The 14,167-nt window shown below is 27.9% G+C and overlaps 1 long non-coding RNA gene across 1 annotated transcript; it reads left to right on the top strand.

Annotated features, from left to right (window-relative positions):
• The first annotated feature begins 3,657 nt into the window (after positions 1-3,657).
• On the top strand, positions 3,658-4,804 carry LOC136086695 (uncharacterized). Its single transcript, XR_010641522.1, has 3 exons — positions 3,658-4,086; positions 4,380-4,462; positions 4,549-4,804. It is a non-coding gene; the product is annotated as an uncharacterized LOC136086695 (long non-coding RNA).
• Positions 4,805-14,167: the final 9,363 nt, after the last annotated feature.

Raw genomic sequence — 14,167 nt, 5'->3', positions numbered from 1 at the left:
TTAAAAGAATGTGCCACATTATTTCTAACTTCAAAAATATTACCTTTACATTATCAAAGCGACACCAAATGAGACAATATGCAGAATTAAATTCTTATAATTGTCTGCGAAACAATGAGAAGAATGGAGTTACAATATCAACTTTGTGTCTTCCAAAGAATATCCAAGATGAACTATTTGATTATTTTGGATATAATATTAGTGAAATATTTAGAGCTACAAGTGTATCTATTAATCATGTAAATTATTATTTTAAGGACTATCTTGTTTTATCCGTTCAAAATGATGGAATTCCTATTTTTTTATGCATATCTTATCTGTTAAAACACTCTAAAAGATGGTACTTTGTTGGAAATATTTGCACCTGCTCACAGTTTTTACACTATTGTCATTCATACTGCTTATTTACACAAATTTAGTAAAAATAGTAAAATGATAATTATGAAATTTAATATTTATTAATAACATTATTAAAAAATATATTATATATCAATTTATCAATCTATTTATTTTAGGTATCCAAGTAGTTCACAATTGTATGAGTAGCACATGAAGTGATTCTACATTTTCCAAATGTTAAGCCAACACATGGAAATGGCTCAGTAAGCTGAACATTTTAGTATACATTTTAATTTCAAAATTGTGTCAATAAATATTTTTTTTATTGCATAAGTTAACACTTGGCAAGCAAAATGTGTTAAGGTGTATTACACACACACACACACACACACACACACACACACACACACACACACACACATACACACACACACACAAGCACACCGATTTTTTGTCCTAAGTGTGTTAAATTATGCAATAAAAAAAAGATATTATTGACAATTATTTATATATATATATATATGTATATATATATATATATATATTTATATATATATATATATATATGTATATATATATATATATATATATATATATATATATATATATATATATATATATATATATATATATATATATATATATATATATATATATATATATATATATATATATATACAACCCGTAGATGTTGTCCAAAAGTTTTTCCATATTTTGTTGACAAAAAGTAAAAATTAAAATCCAAGACCGGAATTGTTTTTTTTTATTAATTGATAGACTGCCTGCTCCAACCAAACCCTCAGTCGATGTAGCAGCACTCCCTTGCGAGTCAGGCTATAAGATAGTCGATGTAGCAACACTCCGCGCATGATTTACAGTAAAAAAAAATAAAAACATTTTATTTAAAAAATTAAAAATAAAAACATTTTATTAAAAAAAATGAAAATAAAAACTTTGTTTATATTGTTAAAAACATTCAGAATGTTTTTAAAACATTCTGGTCAATTAAATTTGCGTTTTTGTGGTTTTTTTAAAAAACGATTTATTTGTAATTAAATTAATGGTTTTTACTTTCGTCCAACACGCAAATGTTGGGCGAAAGTCAAAAGTAATTAAAAGTGGCGTATGTGTTGGCGTAAGAATCACTTTTTTCCTTCCGCTCTTCCCAAAGACAACAAACTATAGATCTATATATATATATGCAAATATAATTGCAGAGTTGACATTGGGCTATGACGCTATACTGATTTAGGAAAACTCGAGGACTTCAGTACATACATCAACTGATATAAGGAGAACACGCAAGGAGTAGTACACGCATCGACTGATTTTGGGAGAACACGCGGGAGTTAATAACACATTGAAGGGTTTGGGTTGGGGCAGGGTTATATTTGGGTTAGGGTTAGGTTAGATAATGTCCCCATAGGTTAGGTATGTTATCACTTAAGGATAAGGGCAATCTTTTAAATAAAAGAAAGACTAAAATATTAATAATCTGGTCTTGCGTTTTATCGTTTACTTTTGTCTAACACTTTATGGAAAAAATATATCGTGTTGTCAGAAATACATTTTGGGGTATATATAAAACATATATATATGTATATATATATATATATATATATATATATATATATATATATATATACACACATTTTGACAGGTTCATCAGGAAGCATCCTGATGAACCTGTCAAAATTGAAACAGCTTGTTGAAGAAAAAAGATAGAGAAGTGTTTTTACTAATTTATATATATATATATATATATATAAATATATATATATAAATATATATATATATATATATATAGAACCCTTAGATGTTGTCCGAAAGTTTTTTCGATATTTTGTTGACAAAAAGTAAAAATTAAAATGCAAGACCGGAATTTTTTTTTTTTAATAATGATAGACTGCCTGCCCCAACCAAACCCTCAGTCGATGTAGCAGCACTCCCTTGCGGGTCAGGCTATTTGTCAGTCGATGTAGCAGCACTCCCTTGCGAATCAGGCTATTTGTCAGTCGATGTAGCAGCACTCCCTTGCGAGTCAGGCTATTTGTCAGTCGATGTAGCAGCACTCCCTTGCGAGTCAGGCTATAAGATAGTCGATGTAGCAACACTCCGCGCATGATTTACAGTAAAAAAAATAAAAATAAAAACATTTTATTAAAAAAAATAAAAATAAAAACATTTTATTAAAAAAAATAAAAATAAAAACATTGTTTATATTGTTAAAAACATTCAAAATGTTATAAAAACATTCAGAATGTTTTTAAAAACATTCCGGTCAATTAAATTTGCGTTTTTGTGGTTTTTTTAAAAAACGATTAATTTGTAATTAAATTAATGGTTTTTACTTTCGTCCAACACGGAAATGTTGGACGAAAGTCAAAAGTAATTAAAAGTGACGTATGTGTTGGCGTAAGAATCACTTTTTTCCTTCCGCTCTTCCTAAAGCCAACAAACTATAGAACTATGTATATATGTATATGTATATATATATATATATATATATATATATATATATATATATATATATATATATATCTATAAATATATATGAAAATATGTATATATATATATATATATTTATATATATATATTTATATATATATATACATATATATAAATATATATATATATATAAATATACATAAATATATATATATATATATATATATATATATATATATATATATATATATATATATATATATATATATATATATATATATATATATATATATATATATATATAATTGTTATTCTAAGGTAAAAATTTTTTGTAGGAGTTTCTAGTTCATGCTTTAAAAGAAAAACTTAAATGAGTTAGGCGACCTCTCGTTAATGATGCCACAGTAATGGAATATAAAAAAAAGTATGGGCATGCCAATGGATTACAAAGTAAATATGTTATTTTGTATTTAAAAAATGAATGTAATAGATTACACGAACAATTAGTTTATAGTTTTATATATATATATTCATATTTTTCAAAGAGTGAAAGACAGAAAGATAGATATATTTGAAAAATGGCACTAATACTATTTATTTCCCTGCTTCCAGAAAGAAAGAAATTAGAGTATACTCATATTTCTCTTTTCTTTCTGGATTTTTGGAAATTTTTATCCAATCATCTAATGTTTTTAATTTTTTTTGCAGGCTGAAACTATGATAACTATAACTTATTCTAAATTTAGTCTATATAAAAATAGTTTATACAAAGTTAGTTTCTAAAATTGTTTCAAGAATTATGTTAGCTAAATTATTTAATCTCGCATGTTGCCAGTTTCAGATAAATATAAAGTTTTATTATTTACAGACAGAACACGATGTTACTGATGACCTTTTGGCATTATTATCTGAAGAATGCAATAAGCTGCATCCTGATGTCCTTTTCTTGAAAAGCCAAGTTTGTTTAATCATCAGCACACTTAAGAAGCATTGCCAAAACAACACTGTGAAGGATGTTTTAGATAAATTTCCTTGTCTCAAGTTTGAGAAAGTTGTAATCTAATAATATTGTTATGCAAATAATCATGCACAGTGTTTTTCTATAAATCTAATTTGTCTACATTTAAATTTAGCTGCTAGAACCTTTAAATGCTTTGATCAATACAGGTATTGATAGAAATTTGTTACAGCTTTTAAACAAAACGTGTGAAGGATTCCAAACTTTAGTGGAATTAAAAATGAGTCTGAAGACTAAGTGCAGGTCGCTTTTAGTTGATATTAATGAAGAATCAGATGAGAGTAAGTAATATGTTACAAAATCCATATATATATATATATATATATATACATATATATATATATATATATATATATATATATATATATATATATATATATATATATATATATATATATATATATATATATATATATATATATATATATATTGTTTTCTGTTATTGTTCTACCAAATATTGGGAATTTAATATTCAAATTGTCTTATTAATACAAAAAAAAAGTCATTGAATTTTGGGAATTTAAATCTCATCTATACATTTCTCGTTTTGTAAGCAGCAATTTATCATATTTAGGCATTTCGAAGAATTTAAGAGCGGCTATGATAGTTCTTCATCTGTTTACAGAGGAGAGAAGTTTACTATATGTTTTTGACACGGTTAGAGTTTTATTGTAATTTATTGCTAGTGCAGATATTTGGTTCAGTATACCTTAATTGTAACTTGATGTTTTATTTTGATTTAGGATCCAGTTTATCTAACTCCGATTCTCCGAATTAAAGGCCCAGTTCTTAGACCAATTTCCATTGATCTATTTGTCGATAAAATTCTTGTTGCAAAAGACATTCCAGATTTTTCATGTGGCGTTACTATGGTTATGGCAGCAATTTTTTTTTTTGACATTGTCTATCCTAAGCCTTTGTTAAAAACACTTAATTTTATTAAACACCACGTTATATCGGACAAAGTTAAACTTTGCAAAACAGCTAAACAAATATTTAAATTATGCAAACTTTAAATGTAAAATTGATATGATATTTAAAACAATTAGCTGTATTTAAATTTTGTTTTTCTTAACAATCATCTTTCTCTACAAATGGGGTTTATGGTAACATACTACGATATTGGGTTATGGTAATCGGTAATTAGTTTATTAAAAAGCAAATATCGTTTGAATTCCTTCTAATTCTGTCGGGCGGGGGACAATCAGTCTTTTTTTTTCTCGTTGAAAAAATCCTCAATTTCTGAAAAAAGTCAGTTAACGAAGAAAAAAAGGCGGAGGGGGACAGCACGTCTCCCCTAGTTACCCCGGTGTTGTTGCCGGCAAAAAAACTAAATGATTGTTTTTCAAAAAACCGATATGAGGTTTTTGAAAAACGCAATATAAGGGATTTTTGAAAAACCGATTTTTTACGGTTTTTCAAAAAACCGAAAACGGTTTCAATCTGGCTTCAGTCTGAAAAACCGATTCGGTTTTTTGCCGCACCGTTTTATTTTACAGTGTATGATTATATTATGATTATACTATATTAGAATTATATTAATTAAGATAATTTATAATGATTAATTAGAAATAATAAGAAATATAATGAAAACCTAAGTTTTTAATAACTTGTGTTTTAGATTAGGATCAGCTTGCAGTCATATCGCAGCTCTACTTTTGAAGTTGAAGCCTATATAAGATTTAAAATCAATAAAACTGCTTGCACAAGTTTACAATGTGAATGGAATCGATCTAAAAAGCATGTTAGTCCCACGACATTAGCAAACATAAATATTAGCTGTTAGTCCCACAACATTAGCAAACATAAATATTAGCTGTTAGTCCCACAACACTTGCAAGCATAAATATTAGCTGTTAGTCCCACAACATTAGCAAATATAAATATTAGCTGTTAGTCCCACAACACTAGCAAACATAAATATTAGCTGTTAGTCTCACAACACTAGCAAACATAAATATTAGCTGTTAGTCCCACAACACTAGCAAACATAAATATTAGCTGTTAGTCCCACAACACTAGCAAACATAAATATTAGCTGTTAGTCCCACAACATTAGCAAACATAAATATTAGCTGTTAGTCCCACAACATTAGCAAACATAAATATTAGCTGTTAGTCCCACAACATTAGCAAACATAAATATTAGCTGCTCGGAAAAAAAAAATTGCCCCTACATAATCAACTATCCAAGAATGTTGATAAAAGTTGTTATTCTCATAATCAATATGCTGGTATTTTAAAGTCCAAGTTTAATGAACTGAAATATATAGGAATTGCTGCTGCTCTAACAAGTATTAATGAAACTGATTTTTTGCATTCTAGTGAAACTGAGACAGCAGAAGAAACTAATGAAACGTGTATCCCAGAACCTTTGACATATTTATTCGAACTAGGTTTAACAAACTTTCAAAAGAACTTTTCAACAACAACTTAAACTTTACAGAAAGTTTTATACCAAAAAATCTTTCGACAGACTATCAGAAATAACTCATGCGCAACATTTTTCACGTTGTGGAAAGAGCATCAATGTGGTACGATTACTGCCTCCTACTTTTATGAATCATGTCAGTTGTTAAAAAATGACAAAAGTTATATTAACAAAATCCTAAAGTATAAATCTTTTGATGGAACAATAGCAGCAAAGTATGGAACTGAAAATGAAGTTAAAACTAGAGAAAAATTATTTCAAATTATATCAGAACAACATAAAAATTTTAAAATAACTTTGACAGGATTGCATTTTAAAGAAAAATTTCCTGAGATCGGTGCATTTGTAGAATGCAGTGGTCATTGAAAAGACCTTGTGGAAATTAAATGTTTTACAAATATGTAAATGGTTTTAAATATTCAGAGAATGCGCGGTACTCTGAGATAAGACCGTAAGGACTTCTTGGGGCACCTAAATAAAATTAAAAAAAGAACATCCGGCAACATCCAGAGCCGTCTTTAGGGAGGGGGAAGGGCGTTAGGGGTGTTTAACTCCCCTAAGAAATTAATTAGTTGGCAAATTCGACACTCTGGTCGGAAAATTGGTTCTGGAGTTGGCAAATTTTTTGGCCTTACTCGGTTTCAGTTTTTGTAAATACTTTGTTAAATTACACTTTTTCGTTACATCACATGGTATATATATATGCAATATATGCAATAATTACATATATAAATACAAATATAATAATCGCTTATATGTATACAAACATTATAGATATATAACGCATTGTCTTTAATTCGCGATTAGTCTTAGGTATTGTACTTTTTTACCTTTTCTATTTTTACCTTTACTTTTTTTTACCTTTTCTATTTTAGATATGATTTTACACTACATTAGTAAGTAAATATATTATGTTCTATGTCTGATAAAAGTTGTAATAAATATATATAATGAATAAATATTGGTACGTGATATATTTTAGAGATTCCAATCACAACGGTTGGTTGGTATATTTGTACTCACCTATAGTAGACAATATTATATTGATTGGTTGTTTTGATTTTTTTTTTTTTTATATATATATATATTGTCAAATCCAGCTTCCTTGATAATCTGTAAGTTGTTGTCCTCACTGATAATTTACTTATTATATAAATTAATTGGTTTTATTGCATTTTTATTTTTTTATTTATCTTTAGCTCCTTCTTATGGTACAAGTAAGTTGTTGTACTTACTTATACTTGAATTGTTACACCTATACTAGACAATATTACATTGATTGGTTGTTTTTATTATAATTTTTTTTATATAGTGTCGAATCCAGCTTCCACAGTAATCTGTAAGTTGTTGTCCTCACTGATAAAGACTTTACATTGATTGGTTGGTTTTATTAAACTTTAAATTTTTCCATATAGCTCCAGTTGCTGCTTCTTCAAATACAATAAGTAAGTTGTTGTACTTGCCAATAACTAATTTGTATTACATTGATTAATTTATTTTGTTGTACTCCTTATTTTTTAGTATAGCTACAGAGGTGTTTTCCAGTTTAATCAATCGATGTAATAAGTCAAGTATAAGTGAGTGTAATAAATAAGTTTTTGTATTCACTTATACCTGATTTATTACATTGATTTTACTTTTATTTTTTTTTATAGTAAATTTTTTGTTAGTATTCCAGTAGATAGTTGTATATATATATATATATATATATATATATATATATATATATATATATATATATATATATATATATATATATATATATATATATATATATATATATATATATATATATATATATATATATATATATATATATATATATATATATATATATATATATATATACATATATATATATTTAAAAATGTATTCTTCAAAATAGAGTGCTCAATGTTCTTAAAAGAACAGAGCTATTATAAATTAGTAAAAAATCACTTAACAAAATTTTTTTTCATTTAACACTGTGTTTCATCAATAAAGACTCATCAGAAATCAGATTTCTGATTTCTGATCAGTCTTTATTGATGAAACACAGTTTTCAGATTTCTGATCAGTCTTTATTGATGAAACAAGATTTCTGATGAGTCTTTATTGATGAAGCAAGTGTTAGATAGAAAAAAAAATTGTTAAGTGATTTTCTACTAATTTATAATTGCTCTGTTCTTTTAAGAAGATTGAGCACTCTATTTTGCAGAATACATTTTAAGAAATATATATTTTATTGTTACATGTACCATTTTCATTCTATAGACAAAAAATTTATTTACTATTTGAAACGTTTTTAAATTGGCTTATGCATAGCATAAATATCTCAGCATTTCCTAAACTATAAAGTACTGCCAAAATGCAAAAAAAAAAAATCAGGACAAAAAGGACTATCAGTTGGTAAAACAAAACAAAAAGTGTTTCTGTTAAAAGAATTTTAAAGGCCCTTGAAATCTTCTTAAATATATTGACAAATGAAGTAAAAACATATCTATATTACTTAATTTTTCTTACATTACATTACCATCAAATATCTGATTAAATTGTAAGATACGGTCTTAGATTTTCTCCACGAGAAATTCATTCAAAATAGGCTTATATATTCTTTTAGTAAAATACTCTTCGATATTTGTAAATGCAATATTATAATTCATAAATACTAACAGCAGTTAAAAATTGAAATGATTAAAATGTTCATTATAAACCGTAAGCTATGATTTACTGCTGCCTACTCTAATAAATCGAATTATGGTAGCAGTTCCTTGAAGGTGCTTACTGTTCAGATCAGTCATGTAGCATAACACTCTTTCTTTGTACTCTGAATGATTATTGTTTTGTTTATATCTTTACCAATGTTTGTAAAAGTCTCGATAAGCAGTTTCGACAGTTTCTTCACTATAGGGCCCCAAGGGGGATCCTTTGCGACTGATGAAATCTTTGATGTGGTAGAAGACGGTGTCAATTTTGGATGTTACCCTTGCACCAGTTATCATAAGTAACACCTTTTGAAATTTTCAATTATTTCAAAATTATAAGAATAAGTTGACCTCCCCCCAAATTATTTTGAAAATAAACCATTTATACTCAACACAATTTTTGAATAAAAATTATATTTAACCAAAAACAAATTATTTTGCGACAAAGTTCTCGATCGCAATCAGAAGACCTAAACTATGAAACACGCTAATGAACAATTAGTTAAAAATTATTTCTTTCTTTAATCAATTTAACAATAAACTTAAGCAAAAACTTTTAATAAGGGATTGTCTATAAAGTAGTACGCTCGGATGGGGGAGAGGTGGTCTGCGAATGGCATAAATGAGATGGCAGGTGGTCAATTATAAAAGTAAGGTGCCACTGAATTAAAAAAATATCATAATATGTTAGGTAGGTAGTTTAAAAGAGTTGGTACTTTTAGAGAGGTGGAGGGTGCTTAAAAAAGAGTATTGCAAAATGCGGGGAAAAGAAGGGGGCAAGGGTTGGAAAAAAAAAGGCGTACGTACTTTATGTACAACAAATGAAAACAAATTAGACTTCTTAAACTTTTAAATCGGAGAAATCTCTTGTTTTTTACTTGTTTTTTTTTTTACTACATTCTTGATCACACTTATTCTTGATCTTGACTTGAATCTTTATAAATCTAAAATATAAACATTTATAACAATAATACGTTTTATAAAATGTGTGATTAGAAATGTGTAAATAAGTGAGTATCTTTATATTTCTTATATGCTATATTCAATTTTTATACTATAAATGTGTGTTTTGATATCAAGATCACGCGATACTGGTATCGAAAGTATTAGTTATGTTGGTATCATTTGGTACCGATACCAGCATGGCCTATTTAAATTACACGGCCTGACTTGTTGCATTTTCCGTAAAAAATTAGGAGGCCAGTTTTTTTTACGACTGAAGTATAAAAACTTAATTTTTGTTATAGTTAAGAGACTTGTTTGCACTATAATTGTTTTATTCTTATTTTATCAAAATGGTTTAATAATAGTTAGATTTTCTTTGAGTACTTACATTATTTTGTGGTGGATTTTTTGTTAACTGATTGCCTACTTCAGTTTATTCCAATAACACAGAATACTGAAATAGGCTTTCAGATAGCTATATATCAACATGCTACTTAAAATAAACTTACATGTTGCTAAGATTGCCTAAAACTCTCCATTGAAAATAAAATCAAAGGTTTGTAATTTTGTATTTATTATAATTGAAACTAAAAGAAGAAATATCTTTTTACTAGGAATATCTATTTGGTCTTTGTCTTTTTTGGAATTCTTTCACTTGATCTTTCCTTAATTAATTTATTTGTAGAACAATTATTTTGCAGAACAAATCTATAAAATTTGTTCTGCAAATTTGATCTTTCCTTAATGAAGATGTAGTTTCTTTTTGCAAAAAAAAAAATATTATTAACAAAACGAGATTTGATTCCGCACTTTTGGTGTTTTTCACTTGTAAAGTTGACACTGCTATAACAAATCTTTAAAATTTGCTCTGCAAATTTTTAATTGATAAAGAATGACTGCAATGTTTTATTAGAATAAGAGAAATAACATATAAAATACTAAAAAGATGATAAATAAAATTAGGCAGAGGTTGAATTGGATATATAGGTTCTTCTCTATATAAAACAACTTTAAGTTTAACATCAAACTCTTGATGTTAATTTTTACCAATATTACTTGTTTTAGTATATATATCTGTGCTATCTTCAAAAAGCTGGCACTAGTTTTTATGCAGACAACTAAGCAATATCTTGCATTATATTTTTTAAGTATTATCATAATTCTGAAAGGTGGTTTTTACCACACGTAGGAAGACAGAGCAATGTTTGCTAAATAGATAGGGAAAAATTTTATTGTTTACATTAAATAACATTGATTGGAGACCTCTTCTAATTGGAACTTTGGAGATGTCCTACTTCTCTTGTGTCCCACTTCTTCCCACTCTTTCCTATATAATTGACTCATATAGAGTGGAAGAAATTCTCGAAAATTGTGTGGTATTGTATCACATCAAATTTATCATTTAATGTTTCGCAATTATATTTGATATATCGCAACATTAATTTGATTAATTGCGTGGTATCACTTCTGGAATTTAATTTCTTATCTGGTATTGTTACTTCAAGCGAATCTTGCATGGTATCATAGTTCTCCTTTGTTCTTTCGTTCTGTGTTCGACATTTAACAACTAAAGTAAACTAATTATCATTCATTATGCCTCTTATAATATCATTAACATTTGTTAACTAAACCTCTAAAAAGCAATCTTATTTGTATTTTTGTAATAATAAATTCAAAAGGTCATATTTTAATTTTTTTTTTTAATTGTAACTACGCAACCATTACGATACTATACTATACTTTTTGTTATTGGTAAAAAATACGAGACCATCTTTCTTGGTATCAACTTAAACGGTACTGATTATCTAGAGTCTAATTATATGCGTTATATCCCCACTTAATTTTTGATGTTTAACGTCATTTTTAATATGTTTTTCGGCTTTTTTGAACGCGTTTCCTAAAATTAGTAATTTTTTGCGCTTGGTTACTGTTTAATGCCTTTAGTTACAATTGTTGTAACGATAGTAATTGGCTGAAATTGGATCTTCTAGGGTGTAATTGGCTATATATGAAAAACCTATTTTAATGCGCTTAGTTACTGTGAAGTTGACGTTAAATTTAACTATTTTAACGTGAACAACTTTTGATTTGATATCGCAAAAATTAGGTTAGGGGTTGTCTACAAGTTTTGTCACACAGTTTTTGACAGTTTTAAACCTTCCCCCAATTGCCACAACTTCTATTCTAATTCTATTTTTTAACTTTAGGGCAAATACTTTCTGTGAAATAAGGGCAATCATCTCTGATAAAAAATAGCCGGCTAGCTTAATAGTCTAGCTCTACATACACTGCAAGTCACTTGCTTAGCTTGTTCAATAGCCTAGTTCTACACGCACTGCAAGTCGCAACACTTGCTTGACTAGTTTCGCGGCTTTTATTTCTGGTGGCGATTTAGGCAAATACTGCCTGTTGTGAAAAAAGGGCAACCAGCTGAAGTTGTAGAAGCATATATAAAATGTTCTTTACATTAGACTTACTATTACAACAGATATAAAAGTATTCATTAAATGAAAATATGAGAGTGCATAATGGGAAAGGAGAATTTTAAAAATGGCAACTTAAACCTAGTAGTGGAACAATACCTGTCAAAGAGAAAAATCCGTTTAAAGGTTCTATTGAAATACCGCATCATCGTACTATTAGAGAAACAATTCAATTGTTGGTAAGATATTTGGAGATGCTGAACAAGATGATTATACTAAACAAGTTATTATAACACATACTAATGTGTTTATTGATTGAAAGTGAATCCACATTAGTAATACACATACTAATGTGGATTCACTTTTAATTAATAAACAAGCGATTGAACGTTAACCGAGACTTACTTATTTAAGTACTGATTAAATTGAGACTGGTGACGTTAAAGAAAGAAACAACTTTCCTTTTGAGTTTTTGAACAGCTTAACTCCTTCGGATATGCCTCCTCATTGTTTAAAATTGAACTTTTGTGTGATTATGTAACTTAAAAACTTAGATCTCAAAGCTGGGTTATGCAATCGCACTCGAATAAAAGTTTGTGCTCTTCAAAATAATTATATTGATGCAGAGGTTTTGACAGGTGTGTCTAGTGGTAATAGAGTAAACATTTCTCAAGTTCAGTTAGCTCCTTCATTCTAATTTATCTTTTGTTCTGAAAAGTCATCATTTCAAAATTGGTCCCATTGCAAATATGGTATTAAAGTTGCGTAATTTTTCCAAATACAATCTTTTTTTTATTTTATTTGAGATGTTTTCAACTTTTTACATTTTGCTATGAATATGTAATCACGTAACTATTTTTATACATAATAAATATTTTAAGTTATTATGCTTTTTTTTAATAATAAGCGGTGTTTGGTTCCCCCGTCCTGTAGATACCGGCCGTTATAACTAATTTCGAAAAGAAACTTTGGATAAATGCTGAAGTTAACGGGAGGCGGAATAGGTTTAAACTTCGTAAACGCGAACTGGCGTAAGTGCGCAGCAGTTGCAAAAACTTGCATAAGTGCGAACTAGCATAAATGCAAAATGGCATTAGTACGTCAAAAGAATTTAGAAACATCGGCTTAAGTGCGATATGGCATATATATAAATTGGTATAAGTGCGAAGTAGTTGCAAAAACTGGCATAAGTGTTTGCACTTATAAGTGCAAACACTTATGCCAGTTTTTGCAACTACTTCGCATTAGCATAAACTTTACTTGCAAAAATTAGCATAAGTTCAAATCGACATTAGTGCGCCGAATAATACTGCAAATGTTAATGCAAATTAATGTAAATTGGCATTTCGCGCTTCTGCCAGTTCGCACTTATGCTAAAGTTTACTAACTCTGTTGGCGCACTTATACCAGTTTGCACTTATTCCAGTTTTTGCAACTGATTCGCACTTATACCAATTCGCAATATCGAATAAAATAAAGATGGCTTAAGTACAGTACAAAGCTTAAAAAAGCAATAAATAAAAAATGAAACTAAAGCTTCAATATTATTGGAGCCGTAATATAGTGAATATATTAAAAGCCAACCTTTGATATATCCACTTTGTTATGCTCTGTGGATATAACGCTCAAGAAACGCAAGAGGAAACGGTAAATAAAGATCTCTAATAACTATTACTTTCTACCATTTTCTGTAACTTATTTAAAACAAATAAAGAATAAGTGGGAGTGTGCGTTAGACCTATCATGACCCGTATTACAAATCCAGACATTTGATTAATTTAATAAATGATATACAAACAATATTTTATTTACAAATATGCTTAATTTATTAACGATCACTGTTTAGCCATTAATACATCATTTTTTCAAAATTTAATTA

This window comes from Hydra vulgaris, chromosome 11 (assembly GCF_038396675.1).
Source record: "Hydra vulgaris chromosome 11, alternate assembly HydraT2T_AEP".
NCBI lineage: Eukaryota > Metazoa > Cnidaria > Hydrozoa > Anthoathecata > Hydridae > Hydra > Hydra vulgaris.
The sequence above is the reverse complement of the archived record's forward strand: the minus strand, read 5'-3'. Positions and strand labels throughout refer to the sequence as shown.